Source organism: Sapajus apella, unplaced genomic scaffold (assembly GCF_009761245.1).
Source record: "Sapajus apella isolate SASKATOON/1434 unplaced genomic scaffold, GSC_monkey_1.0 scaffold88, whole genome shotgun sequence".
In the NCBI taxonomy this organism is placed as follows: Eukaryota; Metazoa; Chordata; class Mammalia; order Primates; family Cebidae; genus Sapajus; species Sapajus apella.
In genome coordinates, this window is record NW_022437028.1 from 5,986,802 (window position 1) to 5,993,805 (window position 7,004).

At 49.3% G+C, this 7,004-nt stretch overlaps 1 pseudogene; it reads left to right on the forward strand.

Annotated features, from left to right (window-relative positions):
• The first annotated feature begins 274 nt into the window (after positions 1-274).
• Positions 275-2,179, forward strand: LOC116534499 (annotated as a pseudogene).
• Positions 2,180-7,004: the final 4,825 nt, after the last annotated feature.

The window sequence follows — 7,004 nt, forward strand, 5'->3', positions numbered from 1 at the left end:
CAGAGTTCCCTCTCTGTCGCAGGATAGTCAGGAGTGAGGAACGGCGTCCCAGACCTCAACACCTGAGTACTGGAGGTTACGGGGAAGGACAGGAGTATAGGGACGTCTCCACCTGTCTTCTGGAACGGGCGAGCAGGGGCACCGGGACGCCTCCGCCAGACCCACAGCTCAAGATGGGAAGGAGTCCCTGACGCAGCCACGATTAAGGACAGGGTCTCCTCGGATCGGAGCAAACAGAGGATGGGGTTATGGGCAATAGGAGTCTTATCGAGCGATGGCTGCAGACAATCGGAGAGGCGGAGGCTCCCTGGTTCGGCTTGTGGTAGAGGAGTCAGTTTCCCCCAGGAGGGGTCTTGAACTCCTCCCGGGTTTTTGGTACCACTTGTAAGGGTCATTGCCGAGTTTAAAATGAGGAAACTGAGGCCAGTATAAGAAAATTAAATGCCAGTTTATTCAGCTCCCAGGCAAGGTCCTATGGTCTGGAGAAAGGGGGCCAGAGAAGTCGCACTGACTTTCTGGGGCGGGGCGGGGCGGGGCGTTGTCGGTGTTAATGGCTAGGAGGAACGAGCAACAGCTGGGTGCTCTGATTGGGTCCAGGGGAGCGGGATTGAGAAGGGGTGGGCCGCTATTGGTTGGCGGGTTGTTGGGTGGGTTTTCCGGTGCGAGAGCCGGCCAAGGCAGCCTTCCAAGGGAGCCATGCAGCAGAGCTAAGTGCCAAGTGCAGTGCCTGGTGCCGGGTGCAGAGTCAGGTGCTGAGTGCAGAGGTGGGTGTGTCCGGCCTCCTGGCGAGGCAACTGGCCTTACAACTAAAAAATACAAAATTAGCCAGGCATGGTGGCGCATGCCGGTAATCCCAGGTACTCGAGAGGATGAGGCAGGAGAATCGCTTGAACCCAGGAGGCAGAGGTTGTGGTAAACTGAGATAACTGAGATGGCGCCATTGCTCTCCAGCCTGGGCAACAAGAGGGAAAGTCCATCTCAAAAAAAAAAAAAAAAAGACATGTGCTTTGGGAGGCCAAGGGGAGCGGATCACTGGAGGTCAGGAATTTGAGACCAGCCTGACCAACATGGCAAAACCCTGTCTTTACTAAAAAAAAAAAAAAAAAAAAAAAAAAAAGGGAATGTCTTGGTTTGGAGAGCAAGGGAATAAAGTAAGACCTTATCCACAAGCTCCAGGCATATCTTGAAAAACATGCTGAGGAAGAGGCAAATGAAGAAGATGTAGTGGGAGGAGATGAAACAGAGAAAGAAGAAATAAAGCCCATAGGGCTCCCCATCAATGAGAAAGAACCCCCTGAAAAAACTGTTGATGGTGGCAGCAGAAAATAGTGTAGTGAAAACTACATCTGAAATACCACAGACTGAGAGAATGCAGAAGCGGGCGTATCAATTCAATGTACCTGTTGGAAACAGATGCTCGGGGCTGCAAAGAAAAATCAGCACTGAGACAAAGGATCTTTCAGCAACGCAATTTTTACTTCCTGGACTGCAGGAAGGGTACTCTCACTAGCCATCTTGCCACGAGAGTACAATGAACAAAGAGAATACACACAAATTTATCCCTTGCACGTCTGGGGTCTCCTTACTGCTGTGTCTGATCTCAGTTGGCTGGAGCCAGACCTCACAAGCTAAACTAAAACCCAATTCGCTAACTACTGAAAACTTTTCTAAACAGGTAAAAGCAATGGCGAGCAGGGGCATGCCTGTGAGCATGTCCAGCACAGGCATCTTGGTTAAAGTACAAGGACATAGAATGTACTACGTGCCTGTAAGCATGGCATGTCTCACAGCTACATGGGATAGGGCTTAACGAAGTTGTTAGTGTGCTTATTCTTTAACCAGAAAGGAAACTTCAAAAAGGAACATTTCTACTTCCCACAGTACCTGTGAGCTTGGAGAGTAAGAAAGCTCTTGGGTAGCTAAGTTTGGGATTTCTTCACTTCCAACAAAAGTTCTGTTATCTGATAACAAACCCATGGTTAACTTGGATAAGCTGAAGGAAAGGGCTTGAAGATTTGGTCTGAAGATCTCTTCAATCTCCGGAAAGTCTGAAGATGATGAGAAACTGAAAAAGAGGAAGGAACGATTTGGGATTGTCACAAGTTCAGCTGTAACTGGAACCACAGAGGACACACAGGCAAAGATGAGGAAAAGAGCAGAGCGCTTTGGGACTGCCTGATGAAAAGTTCTTTCTTTTTTTGAGACAGAGTTTCACTCTTGTTGCCCAGGCTGGAGTGCAGTGGCGCGATCTCTGCTCACTGCAACCTCCGTCTCCCAGATTCAAGCGATTCTCCTGCCTCAGCCTCCTGCTGAGTAGCTGGGACTACAGGTAGCACCACCATGCCCGGCTAATTTTGTATTTTTCAGTAGAGACGAGGTTTCTTCATGTTGGTCAGGCTGGTCTCGAACTCCCAACCTCAGGTGATCTGCTTGCCTTGGCCCCCCAAAGTGCTGGGATTACAGGCGTGAGCCACTGCTAAATTTCTTGATACTTTCTGTTTTCCAGTGTTTTCTCTGATTCTTCTTGGTCATTTATATACCTAAAGGCACAGTCATGTATGTAAGGGTTATTGCCGAGTTTAAAATGAGGAAACTGAGGCCAGTATAAGAAAATTAAATGTCAATTTATTCAGCTCCCAGGCGAGGTTCTATGGTCCGGGGAAAGGGGGCCAGAGAAGTCGCGCTGACTTCCTGGGGCGTGGGGTTTTTGTGGCTATGGGTAAGGAGCAACAGCTGGGTGCTCTGATTGGCTCCGGGGGAGCAGGATTGGGATGGGGCGGGCCGCTATTGGTTGGCGGGTTGTTGGGCGGGTTTTTCTAGTACAAGAGCCAGCCAGGGTTGCATCAGCTGGAGCCTTCCAGGAGAGCCATGCGGCAGAGCTCAGTGCTGAGTGCAGAGCCAGGTGCCAGGTGCAGAGTCAGGTGCTGCGTGCAGAGGTGGGTGTCTCCGGCCTCCCGGTGCAACTGGCCTTACAATGTGCCTATGTCCCATCTGGCAATGAGGGAGCATGCACCCCAGGTATATCCGTGAACTGCAGGAGCAGTTTGACTTATTGCTGTCAGCTTTAAGGTTGTGTATTTTTGTTTTTTATTATGTTGCTTGTTAATTAAAAAAAAATAGAAAAAAAAAAATCATCTGGGCATGGTGGCACGTGGCTGCAGTCCCAGCTACTTGGGGAGGCTGAGGTGGGAGGATCACTTGAGGCCAGGAGGTTGGGGTTGCAGTAAGTCACCACTGCACTCCAGCCTGGGTGAAACAGTGAGACCCTGTTTCAAGCAAACAAACAAAGTGTCTCCTGGAGTTGGAAGAAAAACTTTTTTGTTTGTTTGTTACCAGTTAATCCAATTACTCTCAAAGGGTTCTAGTCAGGGAGGAGACCCTTAATCACCCTTAAGCATTTTTTTTCTTTCTTTTTTTTTTTTTTAATAAAGATTGGGTTTCACCATGATGGCCAGGCCGGTCTTGAACTCCTGACCTCAGGTGATCCACCCACCTCGGCCTCCCACAGTGCAAGGATTACAGGCTCGAGCTGCACCTGGCCACCCTTAAGCATCTAAAACCACCCCCCTTGACTTCCACCTGCATTTCAGTAGGAGAAGCAAAGGCTGGCAGACCAGGCCCACCTTAATCACCCTCCTATAGATCGCAGGCATGGTGGGGAGGAATCTTTCTGGAAGGCATTGTTTTCACTTAAACACGATCAAACCCCCACCTAAAACACTATACCCCAGCCTACTTCAGGGCCCGAGAGCCTTTCACATGTAAATTCTAGAGTTGCAAGCCTATACAAGGGCAGAGACTTTCTTTGTTACAAGAGCTTGGCCATTGGGCAGCTAGGCTGCCTTGCTCCCAGCCAAATAAATCACCCTTTCCTACCCAGTTTGGTGTTCAAGAGGTTTGTTTCTTGTGGCCATTCCTGCTTTATTAGGAGGCAAGTTTTCTTTTTCTTTCTTTTTTTTAGACCGAGTTTTTCTCTTGTTGCCCAGGCTGGAGTGCAATGACAAAATCTCGGCTCACCGAAACCTCCACCTCCTGGGTTCAAGCGATTCTCCTGACTCAACCTCCCGAGTAGCTGGGATTACAGGCGTGTGCCACCACACCCGGCTAATTTTGTATTTTTAGTAGAGATGGGGTTTCTCCATGTTGGTCAGGCTGATCTCGAACTCCCGAACTCAGATGATCCAGTGGATTACAGGCGTGAGCCACGGCACCCAGCTCCATCTTTTTTTTTTTTTTTTTTTTGAGCCAGGGTCTCCCTCTGTCGCCCAGGCTGGAGTGCAGTGGTGAAATCTCAGCTCACAGGAGTCTCTGCCTCCAGGGTTCAAGCTATTCTCCTGTCTCCACCCCTAGAGTAGCTGGGACTACAGGCACGCACTACCACACCCGGCTAAGTTTTGTATTTTTAGTAGAGATGGGGTTTCACCATGTTGCCCAGGCTGGTCTCGAATGCTTGACCTCAAGTGATCTGCCTGCTTCAGCCTCCTAAAGTGCTGGGCTTACAGTCATGAGCCACCGCGCCTGGCCGAGGGAGATTTTCTTATCCCCTTTTTACAGCCTAGAAAACTGTAGTTCAGAGAGAGAGAAGGTGATTTGTTTGAGGCCACAAAACTCATGGATGTCAGAACCAAGGCTCAAAGTTGGGTCTATGCCATGCCTGTGCCTTGTCCTGCCTCTGAGATTCCCAGAGTCCTACCCCACTCTTTGAGGCTGAGAATGGACCTTAAAGGTGGCTTCCCCAAGCTTTTCCCGAAGCTAAAACTATTCTGTAGTTAAGGGAAGATTTCAGAGCCAAGGGCAAATAGCCACTAGATGGATAAGGCAAGGCACCTGTGAGTTAGCAAAAGTCAGCAAATTCTCTTCCAAACTTTCATTCAGCCAATAAAAAAGGGAAATGCAGCCCATCCCATGAGCCACAGTGTCCAGAGCATAAAAAACAAACTGCCAGTTGCCTGGGAGAAGTGCAGCTCTTCCTCATTCTGGGTCTTGAGAGAAGTTTCCCCAAGCAAGGCTAAGACCGGGCAAGACTGGCAGCATCCCGACTAGAACGGAATGTTCCCTTGGCCTGGCCATTATTCCGGAATTAGAAAGTTGGGGAGAGAGATTTCTAGGAAATGCCTCTTTAAGAGGCTGAAAAGCCACACCTGCAAAGTGGTTATTTCCTTTGGCAAAAAAGAAGAGGCAGGCTGGCTGGACACGGTGGTTCACACCTTTAGTCCCAGCACTTTGGGAGGCCAAGGCAGGCAGATCATCTGAGGTCAGGAGTTCGAGACCAGCCTGACCAACATGGAGAAACCCCGTCTCTTCTAAAAATACAAAATTAGCTGGGTATGGTGGCGCATGCCTGTAATCCCAGCTACTCAGGAGGCTGAGGCAGGAGAATCACTTGAACCTGGGAGGTGGAGGTTGCAGTGAGCCGAGATCGCAACATTGCAGTCCAGCCTGGGCAACAAGAACACAAAATTCCATCTCAAAAAAAAAGAAGCCACAGGCCAGGTGTAATAGCTTACAGCTGAGGTGGGCGGGTCATCTGAAGTTAGGATTTTGAGACCAGCCTGGACAACATGGTGAAACCTCATCTCTACTAAAAATACAAAAATTAGCCGGGTGTGATGTGCGCAACTGTAATCTCAGCTATTCAGGAGGCTGAGGCACGAGAATTGCTTGAACCCGGGAGGCAGAGGCTTCAGTGAGCCGCATCAGGTCATTGCATTCCAGCCTGGGTGAGACTCCATCTCAAAAGAAAGAAAAAGCAGTGGCAAAAGGAAGATGGGATTGAGTAGGAGCCATGGGAGGAGGGGACCTGGGGTCCTCTTGCTGGCCTGCTTGGGGCTGAGCATTCGGGGAATATTAGTCTCCTCTACCCAGGTATAGTCAATAACAGAATAATTTCCTCTAAATCTTGCCTGTGTCTCAGCCAGAATAAGTGACTGGAAGACCCAGATGCCCACCTTTCTTTTGTTGAGACAGGGTTTTGCTCTGTTGTCCAGGTTGGAGTGCAGTGGTACAATCACAGCTCATTGCAGCCTCCACCTCCTGGACTCTAGCGATCCTCCGGCCTCAGCCTCCTGAGTAGCTGCGACCATGGGTGCACACCACTATGTCCTGCTAATTTATTTTTTTATTTTCTAGAGATGAGGGTCGCCCTATGTTGCCCAGGCTTGTCTCAAACTCCTGGGCTCAAGGCATTCTCCCATCTTGTCCTCCCAAAGTGCTGGGATAAGAGGCATGAGCCATCACACACGGTCATGTACAGCTTTCTAAGAAGGAAACTTCCAGCTGGGTGTGCCTGCATTCCTAGCACTTTGGGAGGCCAAGTTGGGCAGATCACCCAGGCTCAGGCATTTCAGACCAGTGTGGGCAACATGGCAAAACCCCATCTCTACTAAAATACAAAACATTTGCTGGGCATGGTAGCATGTGCCTGTAATCCCAGTTACTCAGGAGGCTGAGGCACAGGAATTGCTTGAACCCAGGAGGCGGAGGTTGCAGTGAGCTGAGATCGTACCATTGCACTCCAGCCTGGGCAACAGAGCAAGACCTAGTCTCAAAAAAAAAAAAAAAAAGAAGAAAACTTCCATATGTTCTTTTCTTTTTTCTTTTTTTTCAGAGACAGTCTTACCTTTTTTTTGAGACAGAGTCTCACACTGTTGCCCAGGCTGGAGTGCAATGATGCTAACTTGGCTCACTGCAACCTCTACCTCCCAGGTTCAGACGATTCTCTTGCCTCAGCCTCTGAAGTAGCTGGGACTACAGGCACCTGCCACTACGTGTGGCTAATTTTTGCATTTTTAGTAGAGACAGGGTTTTGCCATGTTTGCCAGGCTGGTCTCAAACTCCTGGCTTCAACTGATCCACCTGCCTCAGCCTCCCAAAGTGCTGAGATTACAGGCGTGAGCCACCATGCCTGGCCATAACTACCCTTTTAATAAAGTGATTTGACCTAGATAAACGAGGTCATGGAATTCTTTGGAATCAATAACTTTGCAAGGTTTGGGACCTAGAGC